Source organism: Phasianus colchicus, chromosome 21, assembly GCF_987193195.1.
Source record: "Phasianus colchicus chromosome 21, bPhaCol1.hap1.1, whole genome shotgun sequence".
NCBI classification, from domain to species: Eukaryota; Metazoa; Chordata; class Aves; order Galliformes; family Phasianidae; genus Phasianus; species Phasianus colchicus.
Genome location: NC_143456.1, coordinates 343,254 through 353,335, shown reverse-complemented (window position 1 = coordinate 353,335; position 10,082 = coordinate 343,254). Strand labels below are relative to the sequence as shown.

General features: G+C 41.5%; 1 long non-coding RNA gene across 1 annotated transcript; it reads left to right on the top strand.

Annotated features, from left to right (window-relative positions):
* The first annotated feature begins 3,131 nt into the window (after window positions 1-3,131).
* Window positions 3,132-9,872, top strand: LOC149915290 (uncharacterized). Its single transcript, XR_016459188.1, has 3 exons — window positions 3,132-6,342; window positions 7,631-7,870; window positions 9,543-9,872. It is a non-coding gene; the product is annotated as an uncharacterized LOC149915290 (long non-coding RNA).
* The last annotated feature ends 210 nt before the right edge of the window (window positions 9,873-10,082 follow it).

Genomic DNA, 10,082 nt, shown 5'->3' with positions numbered 1-10,082 from the left:
ACAAACAAATAAATAAATAAATCCTCCTCAAAAGGAGGAGTCATATTTCAAAAGAAAAAGGAAAGAGAAGCAGAAAGATTATACATGAGATCCCTTAGATAACTCCCCCCCCCCCCCTCAATTTCTAAAGCAATGCAAGCGACAGAGAAGATGCACTCTCGATTACTGAGGGAGTTAGAGTAATGTGAATGGGACCTGGAGAGTTTTCCTTTCTCTAACACTAACCTTACTAATACTTCACTTTATCCTTTAGGGCAGTCTCCTTAGGTCAAAGGAAAATAGGATATGCTCATGCTTGCTTTTTTTTACTAGAAGAAAAGTCAGGAATTTCAAGAATTTCTTAATTAAGGATCCTATAAGTGTCGCCGAACAATTAGATCAATTTCTAGGGCCTAATTTCTACTTATGGATGGAAATGATGTTTATCATTGATATGTTGTTTATTGGAGAAGGAGGTGGGCAGCTATGCAAGTGTGGGAAATGAATACAGAGGGAAGGTTGGGCCCCGGAGGGAGGCAGAGAGAGGAAGGATCCTGAGGATAAACTGTACTGATTATTGTCACTGTCTTTGTGATTGTTAAATGTGTATGTCGTGAAAGTGTTATGTTATGTCATGTTATGTTACGTTATGTTATGTCATGTATGAGGTTGTTATGGAACAGAGGGTGTCTAAAGTGATACCGAGAAGACCCCCTGGGTTGTATTTAGGCTCACTGGAAGAATATTGCTGGTGAGCCAGGGGGAAATATTGAATTCAAAAAAAAAACAAAACAAAAACAAAACCCAACCAGAACATAAATGAGTAATGGGACCAGTCTTAACACTTGAGTACCCTAATCATGAGACTAAGTGCTGGGTGTTTGTGGAAGTTGAAGAACTGTATTGTTTGATTTGTGCATTTTGAAGGCAGTGGGAGAAACTGTCTCGATGCTGTATGGAAGTACATTTGTTAATGGTACGTGGAAATGTAATTGAGGGTACAAATAGTGGAATTGTAAAAATTAACAAACAAACAAATTGGCAACAAGGTTAAGGAAAACAGTGAGTTTGAGATATTAGAGTTTGGGTCGGCACGAGAACACATCCCCCGCCCTACCCCCCCACCGCGGTTTGTAAGAACAACTCGGAGTGAGAGAGAGAGCTGGGGGCGAGAGCTTCCCGCTGTAACTGTGCAGGGTGTGTGACTTGTGAATGGGGATGGGATGGGACAGTGAGAGTGAGAATAGCCGTCATCTTCAGAGATCTGGGGAAACCCGATGTCCCAGTGTAAGCACCAGAATCCTGGGGAGGGAAGGGGGTGAAACAGAAATTACTAACATCGTACTTCAGTAATGATGAAAGTCTGGAAAGTGAAAAGGGTTTGGAAAACACAGGCTGAGGAAGGCAAAGTTGAGCAAGGTGTAACAGGGATGTCCTTACCTAGAAGAGGTAAGGGGGAGCCTGGAAGGGCTCAGGGTGAGTTCCACCCCCACTGGACCGAAAGCAGCTGGGGAAGCAGGGTAAAGGGTTTATTTTCTGATACGGGTGCCTCTTACTCTGTGCTACATCAAGAATTATTACCCATAGATGATTTTTGTAATAGTTGTAGGAGCTCTGGCAAGAGAAGTTTACTTTTTGGGACTAATTAAATACAGGCTAGGAGAACAAGTAGGAATACATAAATTCTTGTACATGCCAGGTTCTCTAAAACCATTACTTGGGCATGATGTATTAGAATAGTTGAATGTAGAGATTAAATTCAGTAAAAAATTGGAGGTAATTGTCAAGCAAGGCCAATTGACTGAAAATTTTAAGTCTGGCTTTAACACAAACTGGGAAAAGCAATGTTGTACCCCCAGAAGTTATGTAAATCCCAAATCAGGTATATACAGGATTGCAGGCATCAGGAATGCCTGGCAGAGAGAAAAAATAATAATAATAATAATTAAAAAAAAAAAAAAAAGGCAAGGCAACTCAATGAAGGTTAAGTTATAGACAGGAGTCAGCCCAGCCAGGGTAAAGCAATGCTCTTTTAGGATACAAGATTGTAGGAGGGAAGATAAAAGAAATAACAAATAACTTTTTGGATTGGCAAGAGCTATAGTTTGGTAAAAGATTTCAGGGCAATTAATAGAAATGTTTAAGATATGCAACCCGTGGTGGTAAATCCATGCACTTTATTAACCAAGTTGAGGAATGAGTGGGTGGGGTTTGCCGTTCTGGATTTGGAGTACACCTTTTTCTGCCTGGTTTTGCTAAAGAAAGTCAAAAATTATTTGCCTTTGAATAAGAAAACTTCAATATGGGGAGAAAAATAAATAAAATAATAATAATAATAAAATTTAAAAATATATATATATAAATAAAAATTCAGTTAACCTGGACAGTGTTACCCAGTGTTGTGAGAACAACCCACTGATTTTTGAGAACTGGTCAGCTTGTGAGCCTGAGATTTGAGTTCCTCTATCCCACGGTGGAACTTTACTGCAGTACGTGGATGCCACAGTGACCAAGGAGGACTGTGTACGATGGACTGTGGGTTTGCTGAATTTCTTGATTTAAATGGCTATCAAGTTTCTCAACAGAAAGCACAACTGATCAAAGAGAAGGAAGCAGTTTGCTGAACGCCCAGAACACCAACAAAGAGCTCCCTCCAAGCCAGCAGTGTGCGACTGCATGAGACTGTTTGTGCCAGTTGGTCGGACCTACAGGAGGAACCACTGGACGGCGATGGGGATTCCTGGATTCACTGACGGAAGCAGTTTTGTGAGACAAGGGGACTGTAAGGATATGCAGTAACTGCTACTGATAAGGTAAATGAAGCAAAACCATTAGCTGTGAGGACTTCCGCTCAGAAGGCTGAGGGGACTGCCTTGACAAGAGCCTTAAATAGATGGACAGATGCTAAATATGCTTTTGGGTGGTACCCACTCATGGTACCATCTGCAAAGAGCGAGGGTTGCTTACACACAAGGAAAACAAATTCAGCATGATGTGGGTCTACCAAAGAGCAGCATGGCTGTTATCCATTGTGGAGGACATCAGAATAGTGATACTGTACAGGAAACTGGGAATATGATAGTGGATCAGGTGGCAGAACAGGCAGCTGGGGGAGAAGAAATTGGTGAACTGGCTTTAATTACAGATGGTAAACTTAAAAATCTGAACCCCAATCAGTACCTATAAGGTATTTTAAAGAGGATAGGAATCTAATTAATGATTTAGAAGGGAAGAGAGCAAGCTGACACATGGGTGTATACCCAGATGGACACATTGTTGTGCCCTTTATTATTTTATGGAGATTGGTTCTAAGGGAACATAATAAAACATATGGGGGGGTAGAGACACCAGAAAGTAACTGTATAATCCTAGTACCAGGAACAGGGTACAAGTGGGGTAGAGAGAAAAAGGATGACCTGCAGAGGGGAGCAGGAGGATACCCTGTTAAGATGTGGGTGAACGTAACAAGGAGAGAAACGCCTCAGACTGTCACATTTGATGCTTGCAGTGTGACAGCCTGCGGGGACTTAAGTGCCCAACGACAACTGAGTCACAAAGAGAAATACCTGTGTCCTGAATTAGGTATGAATAAGAGATCCCCTTGTGGGGGATGGAATAATGTATGGTGGACAACTGCCTATCAAGGCTGGACATATATCCCATTTGATACAATGCAATCACGCACCCTAAAAGAACGGATTAGTATGTTTAGGGGAATTGTCCAACCAGACTGCCAGGCCTTGCAGTGTAATCCAATGACTATAACAATTAGCAAGGCCGATAGCCTTGTTAACATCACTTTTGGGATTGGAATAAACGTTTGAGGAAGAGACCCAGTAGCTAGATTCAGAGTAGCTGTATGGGATTCATTGCCTGATCATACTTGAAAGGTTCAGGATAAGAAAAAGAGAGAGAAATATCCTTCTGAAAGTCCTGCAGCTGTAGTAATTATGGAAATAAAAGATCTCAGACAAACATCTGAAATTAAGACAGGATACAGGGATGTGAATGCCTGGGTAGAATGGATTAAGTAGACTGTCCTGAGTCTCAACCATAGCAATTGCTGTGCTTGCACATCAGGACAGCCTGTAGTTCAGGTAGTACCCCTTCCTCTGGGATGGACCAGGGATTCCCAAGGAATGCAATGTATGATCGCCCTGTACGAGGAGAAAACCGCCTGGGGAAATGAAGCCTGAAAACCACTCTCCCTATTGTTTCCCCCGATATCGGAGATGGATGCCAAAATCCCTCCTGCATTCTCTATGGCCATAGGTAACCATACAGCTTGTCTCTCAAGGCAGGGTGTGAGGGCTACCAGGCCTATATTTCTCACTATGCAGTGGAACCTTGGATGTTACGAAGGATTTAGCGGGAAACTATTCAAGGCTGGAAATCCCTAGAGCGGATCTCTGGTGGTATTGTGGTGGGAAGATCTTACGGTCCATTCTCCAATCTAATTGGGGAGGTACCTGTGCACTTGTTCAACTGGCTATACCATTCACTTTGGCATTTGAGAAGGATCTATCACACATTCAAAAAAGGAACAAAAGGATCCTGGGAGCCCCATTTGATGATGATACAATATATATGGATTCAATTGGGGTGCCTAGAGGTGTCCCTGATGAATTTAAGGCTAGAAATCAAATTGCTGCAGGATTTGAATCTCTATTCTGGTGGGTGACAATTAACAAAAATGAAGATCGAATAAACTACATCTATTACAATCAGTAGAGATTTATAAACTATACAAAGGAGGCAATAAAGGGAACTGCAGAACAATTGGATGCTACAAGCAGGATGGCCTGTAGCCATATAGAATAGGATCGCCCTAGACATGATATTAGCTTAAAAAGGGTGTGTGTGTGTAATGTTGGGCACTCATTGCTGTACTTTTATCGCAAATAACACAGCCCCAGATGGCATGATAACTAAAGCATTATGGGGCTTACTACTTTGGCTAATGAACTAGCTGAGAACTCCGGAATAGATAGTTCGCTCACCGGATGACTGGAATCCTGGTTTGGGAAGTGGAAAGGAATGGTTGTGTCTGTATTTACCTCTCTGATTGTGGTAGCAGGAGCCCTAGCAGCTATCAGTTGCTGTATCATCCCCTGTGTGAGAAGACTGGTACAGCGGTTAATTGAAACTGCCCTGATGAAGCAAACAGAGCCCACATCATATTTCGGTAGAATAACGATATTAGAAGAAGAGGAAGACGAAGAAAGTAAAGAAGGTTTTGTAATTGTACCTTAGAAAAGGATTGCAGAAATCAACATTGTAAAAGAAAAAGAGGGGGGAATTTGTGGAAAGTGAAAGTGTTGTTTCTGCAGTGAACAATGGAGAAGGGCAATTGATCTAAAGAATTAAGTTGTAGCATATTAGAAATAATTAGTACGAAAAGTAAGAATAATATACACATATTGGTAACATTTTTAGAAACTTAATTACTGAATTACCTAACAAATTCGTTCTCACAGCAGATTTTGAATGTTCTAAACAATGTGTGTATAGTGTTTGGAACTAGAGAATATATTGTAACGTTGTTCATTAGACCAGCAGAAGTGAAATACATTTAAGCATTTTTTCTTCGAATGTCTCTTTTCCACCACGATAATCTTTATAACACCTGTAAAGTACCATCCTAACTGCACTACTCTTTCAACTGTACGTTTGTTGACTGTACAAACGTATAGATCTCTTATGGTAAATGTCCAGTCAAGCTGTGAGCAGATACATATTCTGTCAGATGTAACACTTAACATTGGCGTATCGTGTTTCCTTGAAGAATCATCGAGTCATTTACAGTTTTAAGTTATTTATCAGTGTTTCATTACTCCTCTCTTTTCATCTGGATAAAATAAGACTCACTTTATTTGAAACTAGGACAGGAGACTGTATCATAATGGGAACAAAACCAGTAGGACACTTTTGTTCTGCTGAAAATCAGGCACATGGTCCAATGACTTCAAAACTTAACCTTTTCACTCTCAGCCTTTGATTCCCAGTCTGTGTATCCTAGTGACAGACAGAGACACTGACGGTATGTGATACAGACTTCTGGATATAACATGGTGATTTCTGACTGTCAGCTATTAAAAAAGAGAATATGTGACGTATCTCCTGATGAAACCCACTTGATTGATTCATGATTCTATTGTTTTATGATTCAGAGATTCTGTGGTTCTATGATTCCATAACCCCATGAATCTGAGATTTGATTATTCTAATAGTTGTGGTCTTTTGGTTTTGCAGAAATATATAACAAGGAAGCCCAGCTGCCATAGCCAAGGTTTGTTATTCACTCCTGAACTTCTGCTTGAAGACAGGGGCACTGAGGGGACACAGCCTGACCATTGCCTTCCAGTAACTCAGTTGCCCATCCCTGCAACTCCAACCTGTCACCAATCTGTTCATGTGTGTCATATCTCCATGATGTCCCCATGATGCCCTCATACCAGCTTTATGTTCCCATGGTCTCCACGATGTCTCCATGTCTCCATGATACCCCTTTTTCCCCATATCCCTGAAGTCAGAAGATGTCAGGCACTGGGACTCGGTGGCTTTGAATCTGGGTGCCATCAACATCAAGTGCTCAGTGCCTGTCCCCTGAACACTGGCTCCTTCCCATACTCAGGGGCGGGGGCTGGCGGCATGGTTCAGCCCATGCCAGGGGGGCTCTGCAAAGCCCAGGGCCATTTGGGGAGCTGGAAGGAGTCCTGGGAGGATAAATGCAGGGCCTCCTGCAGCCTCACTCAGCTCCTACAGAGGAAGATGAAGGCAGCCACGCTCTGCCTCACACTGTTCCTCCATGTGCCTCCATGTACACACTCAGGTGTGAGGATCAGGTCTCAGTGACAATGGCTGGCTGGGGACCTCTTCCTCCTTTCGTGCCCTCAGTTCCCTTTCTTTGGGTTCTCTCTGTACCCTGGGTTCCTTCTCTCGGGATCCTCCTGGTTCTTTCTAGTTGAGTCCCTCCTCTTTGAGTGTCCTCCTTTGCTTCTCCTTGGGTCCCACTTATTCCCTTTCTCTGGGTCTCCTAGAGTTCTTCTCTTGGGTTACCTTGTTTTGTTCTCTTTGGATCTTCACTGTCTCCTCTCCTTGGATCCTTTCAGTTTCTCGTCCTTGGGTTCCCTCTGTGGGAATAGAATGTTGTTTCTGCATTAGACATTAAAAAGTAGCAATTGGTTTGAAGAAGTAGAACATAATGCATTTGTATTCTGTAACTCATCCTTAGAAATAGCTGATCTAAGAAGTAAAATACTGTATATGTTAGTGGCATGTTTTAGAAACATTATTACTGAATTATGTAATTAATTCTTTCTTGCAAAACTGTAATAGTTGTTAAATGTTCCAAACAATGCGAGTATAGTGTTAGTGTTAGCCTAAAATTATTTGCCTTTGAATAAGAAAACTCCAATATAGGAAAAAGGGAAAAAAAAATAAAAATTCAGTTAACCTGGACAGTGTTACCCAGGGTTGTGAGAACAGTCCAATGATTTTTGAGAACTGGTCAGCTTGTGAGCCTGAGATTTGGGTTCCCTTATCCCATGGTGGAACTTTACTGCAGTATGTGGATGCCACAGTAACAAAGGAGGACTGTGTGCAATGGACTGTGAGTATGCTGAATTTCTTGATTTAAATGGCTATCAAGTTTCTCAACAGAAAGCATGACTGATCAAAGAGAAGGAAACAATTTGCTGAACACCCAGAACACCAACGGAGGGCTACCTCCAAGCCAGCAGTGTGCGACTGCATGGAGGCTGTCTGTGCCAGCTGGTCAGACCTACAGGAGGAACCATTGGATGACACTGAGGATTCCTGGATTCATCGACAGAAGCAGTTTTGTGAGACAAGGGGACTGTAAGGATATGCAGTAACTGCTACTGACAAGGTAAATGAAGCAAAACCATTACCTGTGAGGACTTCCACTCAGAAGGCTGAAATAACTGCCTTGACAAGAACCTTAAATAGATGGACAGATGCTAAATATGCTTTTGGGTGGTACCCACTCATGGTACTGTCTGCAAAAAGCGAGAGTTGCTTACACACAAGGAAAACAAATTCAGCACGATGTAAATCTACCGAAGAGCAGCATGGCTGTTATACATTGTGGAGGACATCAGAATAGTGGCACTGTACAGGAAACTGGGAATATGATGGTGGATCAGGTGGCAAAACAGGCAGCTGAAGGAAAAGAAATTGGTGAACTGGCTTTAATTCCAGATGGTAAACTTAAAATATCTGAACCTTAGTCAGAACCTATAAGGTATTCTAAAGAGGATAGGAATTTAATTAATGATTTAGAAGGGAAGAGAGCAAGCTGACAGATGGATGTATACCCAGATGGACACATTGTTGTGCCCTTTAGTATTTTATAGAATTTGATTCTAAGGGAATGTAATAAAACATATGGGGGGGTACAGACACCAGAAAGTAACTGTACAATCCTAGTACCAGGAACAGGGTACAAGTGGGTTAGAGGGAAAGGGGATGAGAGTACCGCTTTTTGAAAACACTGAATTGAGATTAGGGAGTAAGACAATTACAGGACAATTACTGTATGTACCTGATGCAAGTACTAATTTATTGGGGAGAGATCTTATGATGAAATTAGGAATACAAATAACAACCTGTCAGGAGGGAATGACAGTATCAATGAATGTGTTAACTGAGACAGATGAGAAAGATATAGATCCCATGGTCTGGGCAAAGGAAGGGAACAGGGGGGTGTTGAAAATAACTCCTATTTTATCCTTTATTTTTATAAAGCTGCGGGAAAAATATGAGACCATAAGACAGAAACAATATCCAATTCCTTTTGAGGGACGTACTGGGCTTAAACCTGTGATACAAGGATTATTGAAAGATGGGTTGTTGGAACCATGTATGTCACCCTTCAATACTCTGGCTAAACAGGTCTGTAGGGGATGTGTAGTTTGCCAGAAAGTGAATAATAAGGCTATCAGAAACTGGCCTAAAGGGGGAAGAGAGCCAGGGATTTGACCATTCCAAAGTATTCAAATAGATTTTATGGAACTTCCACATGTAGGAAAAATCAAGTATTTATTAGTGTTAGTCGACCATTTAACTGGGTGGGTAGAAGCATTTCCATCAGTATCTGCCACTGCAAATGCGGTGGCCAAAATAATTTTGGAATACATAATTCCTAGATATGGAGTTGTAGAATATATTGATTCGAACCAAGGTAGCCATTTCACTTCACACATATTACAGAAACTAATGCACACTTTAGGGATTAAGTGGGAATTTCATACTCCCTAGCACCCATCGTTGTCAGGAAGAGTAGAGAGAATGAATCAGACAATAAAGAAACACCTCACTAAGCTGGTCTTAGAGACTTGACTACCTTGGACTAAATGTTTGCCTCTGGCATTTTTCCGAATCCGTACAGCACTGAGAAGGGACATGGGGGTTTCCCCACATGAAATGTTATTTGGGTTACCATATCTTGGAAGGAAAAATGAGGTACTGCAGTTTGAAACTAACGATATGTTTCTTCAGAACTATATATTCAGATTGTCTTCCTCACTATCATCTCTCAGGATCCAAGGACTGTTAGCACAGACACCGTCTCTGGAATTTCAAATTCATCCATTCCAATCTGGAGACTGGGTCCTCATCCAGACCTGGAAGGAGGCAAAGCTGCAACCCGACTGGGAAGGACCGTTCCAAGTACTTCTGACACCGGAAACAGCTGTCAGGACAGCCAAGAAAGGTTGGACTCACTACACTCGAGTAAAACCCTCCACTAATCCTGAAGCATGGGAAATTGTTGTCATGGAGGATCCTCTAAAGATAAAAATTAGAAAGAAATTGTAAATAAACTAATCTGTAATTTTTTATTTTTTTCTTTTCATAACCAGTGCAGGTAAGGAGGCGTTTAGGATATATATATATATTTGTATTTCTACTGGAATATATCCTATTCTTCACTATAGTAACGGTATAGATGTTTAGGAGTTAATAATGATGCAGGAGAGGGACCAATTAGTAGTTTTGATTCTGACAGTGATCACCTTTAAAGAATGTCTTAGTCAAATGATTGCCTGGGAAAAGGATGACCTGCAGAGGGGAGCAGGAGG